The sequence below is a fragment of the Artemia franciscana genome, chromosome 15 (assembly GCF_032884065.1).
Source record: "Artemia franciscana chromosome 15, ASM3288406v1, whole genome shotgun sequence".
Classification (NCBI taxonomy): domain Eukaryota; kingdom Metazoa; phylum Arthropoda; class Branchiopoda; order Anostraca; family Artemiidae; genus Artemia; species Artemia franciscana.
In genome coordinates this window covers 14,857,148-14,873,282 of record NC_088877.1, presented here as the reverse complement: position 1 = coordinate 14,873,282, position 16,135 = coordinate 14,857,148, and the positions used below count along the sequence as shown (strand labels likewise).

General features: G+C 34.3%; 1 long non-coding RNA gene across 1 annotated transcript in view; it reads left to right on the top strand.

Annotated features, from left to right (window-relative positions):
* Positions 1–2,853: 2,853 nt before the first annotated feature.
* Positions 2,854–16,135, top strand: part of LOC136036091 (uncharacterized) — a 39,615-nt gene continuing 26,333 nt past the window's right edge. Inside the window, exons 1-2 of the long non-coding RNA XR_010619633.1 lie at positions 2,854–3,025; positions 11,055–11,176. This is a non-coding gene — a long non-coding RNA (uncharacterized LOC136036091). The remainder of the gene's footprint in view (positions 3,026–11,054; positions 11,177–16,135) is intronic.

Sequence of the window (16,135 nt, the reverse complement as noted above, 5' to 3'; positions counted from 1 at the left end):
TCTGTGCTCTCGTCTTTAGAGGCTTATGGTAGCGTTGGACTACAATCTGGGGTTCGACCGGTAGAGAATGTCAAGCGTCTCGAACTTTCATAAGATTTTTATGTCGAGCATAAAAAAAATTTATTTACACCTATCATACAATAAATGTACATAAAACGAGGACAGAAACAGAATAACAACTGACTCGAGTAATATAAAACGGTGGCTTATTTTCACTAAAACAAGGAAATAAACATCAAAATATTTGACAGGAACTGCCCTATTTGAATCTTTTAACTTAGAGGAATTACAGCGAATATTCAGAATTTATAATATTAATATAATCCTCTAGGAAATAGGCAATTGACAGAACTGGAGACTTTTGTTACGTATCTAACCTACTTTCAAAGTTTACTATGATTAATAGCAAATAGCATAATTACCCTAAGGGTTGTCATATAATGCCAGATGGAACTACGTTGAGATAACAAAATAAATCATTGGCTGTTAGGGGTTTGTAGAAAGATCAACAAAAAATTTTCTCGCTCTTGCAAAATTTACATTTGAGAAAAGAAAGCAATAGGATTCTGGTATGTCGAACGATTCCAGACGTCAGTAGGGACTGGATCAACTTAAATCTTACCTTGGTTTGGAACAATTGGCTTGGTTTAAAATTCCTTATGTCAAAAGATGCAAAAAGGTTGGGATACTGATTGTGGTACAGGATTATGGAGTACACCTCTGAGTGAAACAAGAATGAGCTTCAATCGGTCCTATCCCATAATCGATCAGGTTCAATCGGTCCAGTCGGATAATCGAATAAAGAACAGGCGTCGATGCTAGCTGGAGATGAAACATGGATATATGGATCAAGAAAAAAGTTTGGGGAGGAAAAAATGTCAGCACCAATACAGGACAAGATTGAGGCATGGGGCTACGGGGTAAAGGCTTGGAGGGAATAGCCTGAAACTGGTATTGGGAGAAATTGTCTTCCACGGACCCTTGTTTGGCAGGGCAATGTCTTGGTAAAGGGATCACAACTTGCAAAATTGTTTTGTCTTAATGAGCGCAGCTATCTTTGATGACTCCACAAAGGACACCACCAAGAATTGATAGGACAGGTTTCCGGAATTCCTTCCCAAGCCTTTTCAATCCCATCGAATATTCAGCACCATCTGATTTTTCCAAAACCCACTGTAATCTGTTTCTACCTTTTGGTCATCTATGGTTGTGCCGAGGGTTAAAAGACCTCCTTCATTTCCCTAAGATCTTTCGTCCTCTCGTAATTTTGTAATTTTGCTAAAATCTTTCTGTCAATCATTACAAATCTATTTTGCAGATCTATCCTGATTTCTTTGCAATCTATTAGGAGAGACTGATTACTTTATTGCCACTAAGCTTAAAAAACATGCAGCAATTAACGTTTATCTGCCTACAAATTATAACAAATAAAAGTCTGATTCAAGATTTGCGTCTGCCTGCAAGCTTTTAGGCAGTTTTCTTAAACAAGTTGCCTTTAAATCTGTTACCTTAATGTACATGTAACAAACACAATGTCTCCTAGATCACAAATCTTTTGGGGCTACGTCCCTCCCAACTATTATGTATGGCCTAAGAATGATAACTTTTCATATATTCGGCCAATTTCCTCAACTTCTAACTTAGAATATGTTCTTGCTTCGTTTGGCAGTCACGAGGTCACAATTTTAGAAGAAGGATTCTACTCTGACCCCCTTCTTATCTCTACTTGCTTTACCTACGAGATCGGTAGGAGATTTCCTACCGAGATTGGAAAAACGTGTCAAGTGAGTCTTTCAGTAAAGTCAGTGACGAGATGCTGAACAATATCCAAGTGCCTTTCAATATTTTATTTGATTGTGCTGTGCTGCCACACAGTGAAAATAACATCTCAGTTGAGCACAGTTCCTACTTGGCACACATAAATCACACGCTGAAATAAGCACCGTTCCTCGTCGACATGTCCGTAAAGCGTTTCTGCTATAAGATTGGTTAAAAAAACAGAGATCTTGTGAATACGTGTTTTTTGGCCAAGCTTTGGCTTTCTATAGAAAGCCATAGCTTTACCTGCCCTTACCTGCCCTTGTTCCTCTATGGTCTTTCCTTAATTATGGAAAGAGAAAGCAAGTTCATCTCCTTATCTATAAATTTGCAAAGCATTTAATGGATCTTCCATTTTGGACAACTAACTCGTTTCTGAAAAGAAAGTATCATTCTATAAACTCAGCCGGGGCTATTGAATAGCGTATTTGTGATTTCTCTACCGAATGCCAGAAGTCTTCCCATATTTGCTAATTTCTGTTTGTCCTTTTTTTGTAGTTATCAACGTGCGTTTTTTTTTCTGTTGTCTCTTTTGTTTTTTTCTTGATTTTTACTCTGTCTTCTTCTGGGCTTTCTGCCCAGTTTTTTTTTTGTGACGGGTTATAAATTAAATGATGATGCTGATATTTAATTTTAAATTTCTTGTTTAATTTTCTCTAATTTTCATTTACACAAAATGTTAATTGGACGCCAGTGTCCACCATCTTAAATCAAATTTCTCTATTGCTGTATCAGTTTACATGTATTGTCTTGATTTTTACAGAAGAAATAAATAATTCATCAACGAACAAAAAATGAATTCCAGTATTGGGTTTTTCATATATAATAGGAACTTCTCAAATTTTTCACAGAATCAAGTGCACTAAAAATTCGTTTTGAATATTTTCTGGCCCACTAGGTGCCCCATCTTGGCTATATGCTGCTTGAAACTTGTTATTCCTAAAAATTTCCCCATAAATCATGAATTTAAGAAACTTTTTCATTGACAGCCGGATTTTTTACGTCTCATTCTGCTACACAAGTTGACCTAGTCAATTTTGCCTCTGCCTTTCTTCCAGGTAATGGCGAGCTTCCCCCACTGTTAAAGACGTCATCTCTGCTTCACTTACTTGGGTCAGATTTGTCATTCCAGTATCCTTAGCCCTCCAACGGAATGTCGTTCCAACCCCTGCAGTTGCATAGAATTCTCTTGCGTTAACCTTAACTAGTAAGTTTGCTTTGTGGGCAACTGACATATTCAAGAGGAAATTTGAAATAGACCAAAAGCCAAAGAAAATAAGAGAATTATAAGAGTTGGCTCGCTTGCGATTTAACATGAGAAAATAGGGACTAAAAACTAGAGCCACTTAGAATGTAGTGGCTGGTGGTTTCATTAAAAAAAAGTAGAAAACATGAAAGAAAATTGGGTATTTAATATGATTAATCTACAATCCGAAAAAATGGGAGCTGAAATTTCCCCTTAAGTTGTAAACAATATAATCATTTGTTTTTATTGGCAAGAATTATTTAAGTCAAAATCCAATCTGCACAAAGTAGGTCAAGGCTAAGAACAACAGCCAACTGGGAGGCAAAAATCTTCATTTCGTAACAAGGAGGAGAAACTTAAAATCCTAACTTCTTTGGGCTATCGAAATGATATTTCAGGATTGTTCTGTCACAACAAGGCAGGAAAAAATTAATATTCAAAGTACTTTTACTGTTAAAAATTAGTTTTGAGTCTTTCTATGGCACAGAGACAAAGAAATTGATATCTTCACTTTTTTTGGATGGCACAAAATTTGGGTTTGCTTTTTTTGGCGAAGCTGGGTGGTTTTCAGAACATTGTTGTTTATTAGGGGATTCGTAAAAAAGAAAGTTAATATAAGAATTTGAATTTTTTGACTTGAATTTGACCTTTATTAACATCATAAACAAAGATATAAAATATTAAAGATATAGATCCTAATGATAGGGAAAAATCGAAATTTGCTAATGCATAGCGATTGACTATATTAACATTTTTAGAGGCATGCTAAATTAACAATAATAATAATAATAATAATAATTATAATAATATTAATAGTAAAAATTACGTAAATATTTCTAGAACAATCCTGGACTAATTAAAATAATAATAATAATCAAGCAGTTTGTGGTAACGAAATGTGGTAAGGAGCGACCCGGCTCATAAGTAACAGAAACTCTAATAAACAGAATGTTTATACCAATAGTTGCATCGAAAGAATTGAATTTTAATGCTGATTTTAAATATATAAGTTTCATCAAGTTTAGTTTTACCCACCAAAAGTTACGAGCCTGAGAAAATGTGCCATATTTTAGAAAACAGGTGGAAAACTCCCTTAAAGCTATACAATCTTAACGAAAATCACACCATTAGATTCAACGTATCAGAGAACCCTATTGCAGAAGTTGTAAGATCCTATCTAAAAAATGGGGAGTTTTGCATTTTTAGCCAAATTTTCTTTTTTTTCAGGTGTGATCGACTCAGTAGTCCTAGAATGTCACGAGAGGGCTCATTCTAACGGAATTTAAAAGCTATAGTACCCTTTTAAAGTGACTAAGAAAATTAGAGGGCACCTAAGCCCGCTCCCACACTCATTTTTCCCAAAGGTCATCGGATCAAAATTCTGACATAGCCATTTTATTCACCACAGTCTAAAAACCTAATAAGTATGTCTTTTGGGACGACTTACTTTTCCGCAGGGGAGTAGAATAGCTTATATAGAGTTGACCTTTATTAACATCATAAACAAAGATATAAAATATTAAAGATATAAATCCGAATGATAGGGAAAAATCGAAATTTTGCTAATGCATAGCGATTGACTATATAATCATTTCTAGAGGCATCCTAAATTAACAATAATAATAACAATAATAGTAAAAATTACGTAAATATTTCTAGACAAATATTTTTTAATATAGAAATATTTAAAATATACTGATTATATTTTACTCCACTACGTCCGGGGGGGATGTCACCCGCGACTCACACCTAAATCCACCACTGGACTAAATCGCCTTTCTTAGAATTTGAAATATACGTTTTGTATGTTTCGAAATATATCACCTTCTAAGACATACTATTGACATTACCCTTGTATTTGCCAATGACAAATATTTGTTTTATCCATGCTAGCCATCATTATAGTAACTCCTGGTATAATTTAGTTAAAAAATTTTAGGTTAGAATTTTGCCAAAACCTTTCAATATTGTATTTATCTGTTTTTTTTCCAATCTAAGACAGAGGCGCCATTTGGGCCAAATCTTGGGGTAGGCATGAACTCCAACTTGCCCCCCCCCCCGACTTGGAAATTTACTGTAATCAAATGTGGAACTCAGCCACACTGACCTCTAAGATTAATTATAACATCAAAGATCACAATCAACGAAGTTAAAAGATTAAATTGAAAGTGGAAAATTCAACCAGACTACAGACTGGCCTTCCTCAGCGAGAAACTTTCTTATTTAAGTAAACAATATGTCGGTGAAAGTAATCTTCATTAACATGCTGAGGGTTGTAACCAAAATCTCGGTTTTCCTTCAGCAGAAATCTTTCAGATCAAATATATTTACAAACAGAAAAACATAACAAGAGAAAAAAAATATTTCAACACTCAAGGTAAAAAGGGAACCGGCGAGGTTTCATCTTTGCAGAATCGTCAACAAGCTGGTCGTAGTCCAATCTTTTAGTAAATCCTTCTATGCAAACATCAAAAGGGGGTGACTGAGACGATCGTCTCCTGTTGTAGACTGCAGGTAGTTTTTCACTATTTCTACGCTAGAAAACAAACGCTCATTGCTCGTTGTTGTCATAGGAAGTGTGGCAGCAATACAAAGTACTTTAATTACTTCTGAGTAAGCCACTGGTAATCCCTGAAGATGGTTGACAATGTCTAGGAAGTTTCTGGCTTTTTCTCCTCATCCAGCAAGAAATTCTTGGCAATTCCAGTTTGAGATTCGAGAAGAATGTTGTTGATATTCAGCTCGCAGTAAAGAGCAGAGAAACGCTGGAGCAACTCTGTGTCCATAAACTGGTTGAGCTTGGACCCAAGGCTTCGAGTGAGCTTAGCACTGGCAAGTTATCTGTGAGCCTTCTGTCAAATTTGGCTAGTAGACGGTCGAAAGTATCGGAATACTCTCGCTTCATTTCATCTGCCAAAGTAGTAGTCCGATTTCCAGATTGGATGAGGTTCTTTCCTTGCGTCAAAGTTGTTACAAATTGTTTTAGATGTTTGGTGATCTTTTGAGTTCTAATGCTAATGGCTATTAAAACCTTTATATTTACCTAAATAAAAAGTTAATAGGCTTAATGATGTAATAAAGCCTTCTACTTCTCTCTGTGCTCTCGTCTTTAGAGGTTTATGATAGCGCTGGCCTACAATCTGGGGTTCGACCGGTAGAGGATGTCAAACGTCTCTAACTTTCATACGGTTTTTGTGTCGAGCATAACAAAATTTATTTACACTTATGATACAATAAATGTACATAAAACGAGGACAGAAACAGAATAAGAACTGACTCGAGTAATCTAAACCGGAGGCTTATATTCACTAAAACAAGGAAAAATAATCAAAACATTTGATAGGAACTGACCACTTTGAATCTGTCTACTTGGAGGAATTACAGCAAATATTCAGAATTTAAAATATTAATATCATAAACTAGGAAATAGGCAATTGACAGAACTTGAGACTTTTGTTATGTATCTAACCTACTTTCAAAGTTTACAATGATTAATAGCAAATAGCATAGTTACCCCAAGGGATGTCAGGTAATTATCCTCTTTGGTTAATAGGCGAACAGTAATTTCAAATCAATTGGACAGAAAAGATTATGTTGGACATATAATGGATTATTATGGCTGGCAAAGGCCCGTTCGTGGTGGAGGCTTAAGCCTTCCTGTAAAATCTGGGGTGGGCATTTTCCCACCCTGACCCCCCCGAATGGCGCCTTTGCAAAATACATGAAATTTCTATCGTCGAAAGCGATGTATACTCCAACTTTCTCAGTAAAAACGATTGTAAATAGTTTGCATAAATACGTTCTGAGACCACAATTGCTATTAATGACGTTTGACGAAAAACGAACAAAAAAACGAAACGAGGGTGATTTTTAACCAGTTTTTTCCTCTGTTGGAAAACTATCCCCTTTCGATTTCTTAATTCTTTTTTTATAACTGAAAAATTCCAAAAATTTAAGACGTGTGTTTTATTAACGACTCCCGGAATGTCGTTAAAAGAGAAAAAATAAACACTAAATCAATTACAACGAATGTATATAATAAAAGTGATGTCAAAGTTGTCAGAAATTGTTTTAGATGCTTGGTGATCTTTTGAGTTCTAATGCTAATGGCCATTAATACCTTTATAATTACCTAACTAAAAAGTTAATAGGCTTAATGATGTAATAAAATCTTCTACTTCTCTCTTTGCTCTCATCTTTAGAGGTTTATGGTAGCTATTTCCTACAATCTGGGGTTCGACCGGTAGAGGATGTCAAGCATCTCTAACTTTCATAAGGTTTTTGTGTCGAGCATAAAAAGCTTTATTTACACATATGATACAATAAATATACATAAAACGAGGACAGAAACAGAATAAGAACTGACTCGAGTAATCTAAAACGGTGGCTTATATTCACTAAAACAAGGAAAAAAACACCAAAACATTTGACAGGAACTGACATATTTTAATCTGTCAACTTAGAGGAATTACAGCAAATATTAAGAATTTATAACATTAATATAATCATCTAGGAACTGACCTATTTTATTTTGTCAACTTAGAGGAATTACAGCAAATATTCAGAATTTATAATATTAATAGCCAAAATTTGATGGGAAGCATCAAGAGTCAAGGAGACTTATCAGACCGTTCTAGTGCTCTTAGACCTGAAAATTTTATAATTGTCGAGACCTTTGAAGTCCTGAAGCCAGTTAACGATGTGACTCAGCAAAAAACACTGTTTAGCATTTTTTTGGTGAACATTTGGCTTTCCTCTAGATAAGTTCTCTCTAAAATTCAAAAGAATATACATACTTCAACAGGGATTGCAGCTGGGACTCAAAAACAGTTTAAACATGTGAATATGCATCTACTCTGTCCCATGGATCTAACCCTGAATCATCAAGCAGATCCAGACACTCTCGTTCCGTGGTCAGAGAAAAAGCGTAGGCCTCTAAAAATCGTTTTTATATTGATTTATTTATTTAACTTCAGCAACAATTCACTCACAAACTATAATTCTCCGAAAACCAAACAGTGGACAGGATGAATTAGGTAAAAAAAAAATCCATGTATATAAAGCTTATATATAAATATATATATAGATATATATATATATATATATATATATATATATATATATATATATATAACTATTGTTATATATTGTTATATTGTTCATAACAATGAACTATTGTTTAGTTCATTCAGGTTTTTTGCAATGTGTTAATATTTGTGATTTGGTAAAGTTTATTATATTTAGATTACCTATTGTTGCTAAAAAGATGGATTTATTAACAGGATAGGCTTGTTTTGGTGTTACTTGGTTGTTTTACATTTTCTGTTTTTTTTTTCTTTCATAGACATGTATTTTGGGGGTGATACCTGACACGGGGATGCCATGGATATTCTGTGGTAGCCACAACACTTGGCTGGGAGAATTTAGAGTGGCGAAACCCTATATAGGCCAGTGTATTCTCCTGATGAGCCCTTGTGTTGGGTTGTTGCCTCTGAACTATTTGTCTTTATTATTTTTACTATTATTTGGTAAATGACGACTTATACTTATTGACGACATGACTGCCTGTTCATGGATTATTCTTTATGGTTGATTGTGCATGGCTATGCTGTAGCCATGGCTATGGCTATGGTGTAGCGACTCTTGAACATGCAGCATATAACTGTCCATGGTAAAACAACCTGTATTCAGATCTATACCACATGATTCTAATGATTGCCCCTGAGCTTTGTTGATGGTGATTGCTAATCGAACATTCTCTGTGTCCCCGTCGTCATTTATATATCCCCCTGTGCCACCCGGCGTCCCCGTTGTAGTTGTGTCCCTGAGTCCCGGTCGTCATTTATATTCCCTGTGTCCCGGTCATTATTTATATTCCCTGTGTCCCGGTCGTCTTTTGTGTCCCGGTGTCCCAGTCTGTAATTTCTTTTTGAGTGTCCCGGTCGTCATTTATATTCCCTGTGTCCCGGTCGTCATTTGTGTCCCAGTGTCCCGGTCTGTATATACATTCCTTTTTGAATTGGTATATGATAAAATAATTTTTTTCCTTTTTTTCTTTTTAGTTATTTTTTTGGTTTTTCGCTTTTTTCCGTTGATTTTTGAATTTAAACAAAAAGGGAATAATTGTGGGAAAAGTCAAAGTCATGGTTTTTAGTCTTTTTTAGTTTTTTTTCATTTTTCTTTTTAGTTTTTTTGTTGTTTTTATCTTTTTTATTATTTTTTTCCTTTTGTTAGTTCTTTTTCTTTCTTAGTTTTTTTCCTTTTTTGTTTTTTCAATTTTTTAGTGTTTTAGCCTTTTTTGGTTTTTTTATTAGTTTTTAGTTTTTTTGTTTTTAGTTGTTTTGTAGTTTTTACCTTTTTTAGTTTTTTTGTTTTTTTTCTCTTTTAGTTTTTAACCTTTTTTTAGTTTTTTTAGTTTTTTAGCTTTTTTTTCTTTTTAGTTTTTTTGTAGTTTTTACTTTTTTAGTTTTTTTCTTCTTTTGCATTAATACTAAAGCCAAGGTTCGAGCCTGGAACCTCTCGAACCTAGAACCTGGAACATAACACTTTACCAACTCAGCTACTTTGGCTTGAATACATTCGTCTTTAATTGGTATATGATGAAATAATTCAGACGTCATATGCGGACAAACATGAAGTCAGTCGACAGACAAACAAACAACTTATTTTTATATAGATACATATGTATTTCTCGTATTTTCTCGAAGTATTTTCTTGAAAACGGCTCCATATTTTTTGGAGAAAATAAGTATCTTAGGATATTCTCCCATAAAAAATGATCTAGATAGTTCGAAATTCTGAGATAATTTGTTAAAAGCCTTAAATTTAGATTTTACAAGTGACGTCTTCTACTATTTTAGAGCATTATATACGCATTTCATATGACATTATATATATATTTTCTTATTTGATATCATGTATAGCATAAGTGAGATTGTTGAATTTACAACGCATCGATTATTTATTCCACTTTGCTCAGATTCTGTTTCGAGTATAAGACCTGGTTCAAGCAAAGCTTTAGAATTAGCTCAAGTAGATATTTTCCTACTTGAAGAAGCACCCATGCTTCCAAAGTGTGGCTGACAAAATACGGATCAGAATTGTGATCAAATGGACGTCCGAAATTGCCATTTGGTGGGAAAATTTTAGAGGCTGGAGGTGATTTCCGACAGTGTTTACCAGTTCAACTCTGAAGCAACCAAAGCATCACGTTATTTTAGCTTCGAACAAGAAAAAAGTTCGTGAAATAAATGCGAAAATTGCCGATCGCCTATCAGGAGCATAAAAAATTGTATAAAAGCTACAATTCTGTATAAGATAAAGAAAAGGGGGAATTGAATTTACGTCAGAATTCCTCAATTCAATTGAAACTGCAGAATAACCAGCATATGATTTAGAAATTAAGATAAATACGATAGATATACTTTTGCACAACTTAGATATTTTAGGGATGTGCAAAGGGACTTGTCTTATTGTTACTGAAATATACAACAACATAATAAGGTGAATATCTCTACTGGGGAAAAAACACGAAAAGAAATTCAAATTTCTCGACTTACAATGAACTCTTGTGAACGTCAACTTGGATGTACTGTTCAACAACATCAATTTTCACTTTGAAATTACAGGCACTTAATAGGAATCTAGTCACTTAAGAAAATGAAACTAAGGAATTATTCTTTCAACCCTTTCAACCCTATTCAGTTTTTATTAAATTCCTTTTTTGGATGGCTGCATTATTTAATGTGTAAAAACGAAACAGGGTGAAAACTAATTTAGCATAAAATAGATTTTGCTATTACGACATACTTCGGAATATTTATGTTACCCAACAATAAAAAAAAATCTTATGAATTTGGGTTACAACATACCTAATACCTAAGGTTTATTTTTGAGTCGACCATTCACTCTTTTTTTGCAGTTAAAAAATGATGAATTTGTATGCTAGTCTTATTGCAGATATTGTGCTAGTTTAATCTATTTCTTACAGGCTACTTAGAGTTCCAGCGAAGCAGAGGTATCCTGTCAAACACATTTTTCCGCTTCCTTTCGTTTTGCTTTTTGTGTTCATCGTTGTTCAATTTTCAAGCGGCCCGAGTAGCAACTGTTATGGTAAGAAATACTTCTAAATATTATCAACTCAAGAGGTTTTGTCGTCGGTGTGGGGAATAAGCCATTGTCCCATTACATAATCAATGTGTACCACACATGACACATGAGACATCAAAATTTATGTGAAGTGTGCAATATGTGGCACAAACAGGGGAGGTGTGATGGAAATATGAAGTGTGCAATATGTGACACGAGTAGGAGAGGTGTGTCAGAGGTGTGCCACTCGCGTCAAGGAGCTCTAAAATGTGCAATAGGCTCTGGAGAATAGGCAGACTCAAAACTATCATTTTATTTAACTTTGAGCTTTCGATTGCACACCCACTTCACTATTGTGGAGTAAAAGATATGAACAGCTTATAAGAGTTGAAGCTGACACCAGTGTCAGGGAAAAATCACCATGGCCATCTAGCCTTTGGTGTTTCTTCACGTTTTTCAAGTTCCGTAATTTTTTTTAAAGGCTGAAATTAGACATTTACTATCGAACTGATGTTGCAAATTTCAATAGCTGCACAGCTGGTGGCTATTTCAGCGCTAGCGTCAGTTTTAACCCATCTGACTTCTCCCTAAACTTTATTATGGATATAGTGACATTTTATATAATCGAGGATTATGTGTAATACTTTATTTGTGTTTTGACATGCTTTAATCATGCATAATATATTATTTGAAACCTGTTTTAAACTATGAACAAATTCTGGGTGAAAAGTTTCAGACTTATTTCTTTAAACATAGACTATTCAGCATAAGGATAAGCCAGTATATATTTATAAAAAACAAATTTTAAGAACTAAAATAATAAAATGTTCATTGTGTTTTCCAAAAAATAACAACGGGTAGCTTCAATCCATTCAAACTTTATGGTTCGATCACACTATGCTGTAGAACCTTTCACATAAACTTAACTTAAGACCTTACACAATGTTATATAACGTTACGGAGGAAATTTAGATCAGAACGTTATCAATAGTAAATATATTCTGGCTCTACTAAGAATTCTATGTTATGCAAATTTATATTAAACTAGGGTGAAAAGAGTAGTAAAGTGCAATTTCCAGATGAGTAATTAATATATTAAAGGAAAATATTAGTAAAGTCTTCCAATGAAAGACTCCCAATCAATCTGAGTCTGAATTACAAGATGGATTTTATTTTGAATGTTTGGATTGTTTCCTTAGGATGATTGGGATTGTTTTACACTATGACTTTATTAATTTTTTTGTACAGACTTTTGTGACAGGACTTGCTGAAGTAAGAGAGGTTAGACGTAACCTAACATAACCACTTATTGTATTAAATCACTTGGGTTGTGTGGAAATCTTTTTGTGTTATTTGAAGTAATAGTGAAGAATTCCTTATGGAAAAAACGATGGATGCGACATAAAATTGTTTATCAAGGAACACAACTAAACATAACAAAATTTAATCAGAAAAGTCTTCTTGACAAGTAAGCATATTATCTGGGGCTTAAGTAAGCAAATTAAAGTTTTAAAGTTGCTCATTAACTTCCACTGGTACTCCCGCAAAAAGGTTACAATCTTGAAAGAAAATTATGTAATTGGTGCATGCGCATTAAAGTGTATCTCTGAATGAAATATCTGCAAGCTCTAAAATTTCTCATCTTTCTTATGAAGTTTACGAATATTTAGACGGTTACTGATATTCTCTGAACTCCCTTCATTACGGATAACATACAAACCTTTGACTGAAAAAGAAAGTTCCTTTTTAAAATTAATTTTAAAAATTTTTTTGGGGGAATTAAACGGCAGGACGTTTTTGAAAACAGCAGGAAAGTTTTTGGGAGGGGGAAGTTTTATTGGGGGGGATTTTTTACCGAGCGCTACTGAAGAAAAGCCACCAGTAACCGAAGACGGTGCCTGGTTTAAATTCGAAATATTATATAATAGATAATAAACAATAAATGCACATTACGTAAATATTGAATTAAGTACTGGTGATCAAGCTTTTACTAAGATTATCAGCAATGAGTTGCTGCAGGCGACAGTATTATAGTTTGAAAAAGCTTTCGGCTAAGGTGAATATCATATAAATTCGCCTTTCTTCAGCACGCTTCACCACTAATATTGCGGAACCTACCCCCCTCCTCTTCCCCAGCCTCCCATCCCAGCAGTGAATGCTCTATTTTATAATTGAACTAAGCACCATTCTAACAGCTTCGTGTATTATGCTATCCAGTTTCACACAATTTTGAACAGATTTTGACTTTATAAGATTAAATTTGTTCTGCTAAACTTTTACTATGCGTGATTCATTGAAATATTACTTATGACTTTCCATTAAATTGATTTGGTACTGGGTTTGCTGCTTATATTAATTAAATAAAAAAAATAGTTCTTTTAACTGAAAGTAAGGAGCGACATTAAAACTTAAAACGAACAGAAGTTACTCCGTATATGAAATGGATTGCCCCCTCCGCAATCCCTCGCTCTTTACGCTAAAGCTTTTAATTGTTTTAAAAAGTAGAATTGTGGCAAAGAGTCAAACTTTAGCGTAAAGAGCGAGGATTGCGGAGGGGGCAACCCATTTCATATACGGATTAATTTCTGCTTGTTTTAAGTGTTAATGTTGCTCCTTACTTTCAGTTTAAAAAAACTAGTTTTTTTATTAAATTTCTGAACGTTTTTGAATTAATACATGTTTGATTTTGGCTCTTTGTACATAAATTATTAAAATGATATTTGCGTATTAATTCTTTTTTTGGCCAAATGGCTTTCTCTTAGTTTTGATCAGACGATTTTGAGAAATAAGGGGTGGGGAAAGAGGCCTAGTTGCCCTCCAATTTTTGGTTACTTAAAAAGGCAACTAGAACTTTTCATTTTTAACGAACGTTTTTATTAGTAAAAAGTATACGTAACTTAAGAATTAAATTACGTAACAAAAACTTTTATATTTTTTTTTAATTATATATATGAGGAGGTTTTTCCCCTCGTTAATATCTCGCTCTTCACACTAAATCTTACGTTTTGTCCCGATTCTTTAAGAATGACCCCTGAATCAGAAGGGCCGTAGAATAAATAGTTGAAATTACTAAAAATACTTTAGCATAAACAGCGAAGTATTTATCTCCTCCTGAATACCTCGCTCCTAATGCTAAAGTATTTTTAGAAACCCTCATATGCGTAATAAGCTCTGTTCGTTTTAAGTTTTAATGCTACTCCTTACTTTCAATTGAAAAATTTTTTTCATGTTTATATTTTCATTGTTTTTTAATAGTAATGCTAGAAATTCCTGCGCCCTTTTCATTGAATTTCTCTTCCCCCATGAAATATTCCTCCAAGGAAATATCCTCCCACATATCCCCCTCCCCTCAACCCCTCATCCCCACACCCAAAACCAAAAAAATCCCCCTGAAAACGTCGGTACACTTCCCAATAACCATTACTGTATGTAAACATTGGTCAAAGTTTGTAACTTGCAGCCCCAAAACCCAGGGACTGTGGGGGAGTAAGTCATCCCCAAAGACATAGTTATTGTGGTTTTCGACTATATGGAACAAAATGGCTATCTCAAAATTTTGATCCGTTGACTTTGGAAAAAATGAGCGTGGGAGGGGACCTAGGTGCCGTCTAATTTTTTTGGTCACTTAAAAAGGGCACTAGAACTTTTCATTTCCGTTAAAATAAGCCCTCTTGCAACATTCTAGGACCACTTGGTCGATACGATGACCCCTGGGAAAAAAACAAATAAAAACGAACCCGTAATCTATCTTATGGCAAAAAATACGAAATTCCACATTTTTGTAGATTGGACCTTGATTTTTTTTTTTCATAGGGTTTTCTGATACGCTGAATGCAATGGTGTGATTTTTGTTAAGATCCTATGACTTTTAGGGGGGTTTTCCTTCTATTTGCCAAAATAAGGTACATTTTCTCAGGCTCGTAACTTTTGATGACCAAGACTAAATTTGACTAAACTTATATATTTAAGATCAATATAAAAATCCAATTCTTTTGATGTATCTTCTAGCATCAAAATTCCGTTTTTTAGAGTTTCGTTTATTATTGAGCCGGGTCGCTCCCTACTACAGTTCGTTACCACGAATTGTTTGCAAGATAGTATTATATAAGCGAAATAAAGCAAAAGGAAAAATACAGGATAATTTGAAGCCTAATATTATATTGTAACATGAATCTTATGTTATTCAAACGAATGTACATATAAAATAAACGTACAATATCCACTTAATCTTGGAATACAAAAAACAATATTTTGGTTCTATATGACAAAGAGTTGTTACGAAAACTGTAGTCTTGTATGTTTTTCAATATTAAATTCCTTTATCACTTTATCAAGGTCAATTTATAAGTCTATTTCAATTGTCAACAGCGCAGGTAAAGACAATGTTTGTTGCTCCGTGGTGTTGCGGCAGTATATCTTCAATCATCAAAGTCAAGAAAAAGATCTTTCACAAGACGCAGAATTGATAGGTATAATGAAGTACAGTTTTAATGTCAGAGGAAACACATTTCAAGCATTTTTCAACAAAAACAGATGTTCTTTCTAGAATGATTTTGTTTTTTATAGCCTCAACTCCGTAAAAACAATGTAACTCAGACATGCAGCGTTTAAAATCGATCTTACAGTATTCACACCACAGCATAGCTTAAATAACAATATACAGTAATGAAAACTCCTATTTTGAAAATGAAAGCTTTTGGTATAGAGCTCTGAACTTGGTGTCTCTTCCAAGCCTGCGCTCCGACGCGTTGATCGTACTTAACACCATAGGTGGGAACGCAATTTTGTTTTGTTGCATACACAGCTTAAATACCAATATTGGTATATAAGCTGTGCCGCCAGTTCCCTGTCTCCAGCCGTTAGCATCATTACCACGCACTGTGTCCCAAAAATAAATCGAGTTTTCATAACTGTGTTGGTATCTAAGCTGTGGCTTATACTGTTTTCGTCATTTCTTTTGCACCTAGCATTATAGTCAGAGCG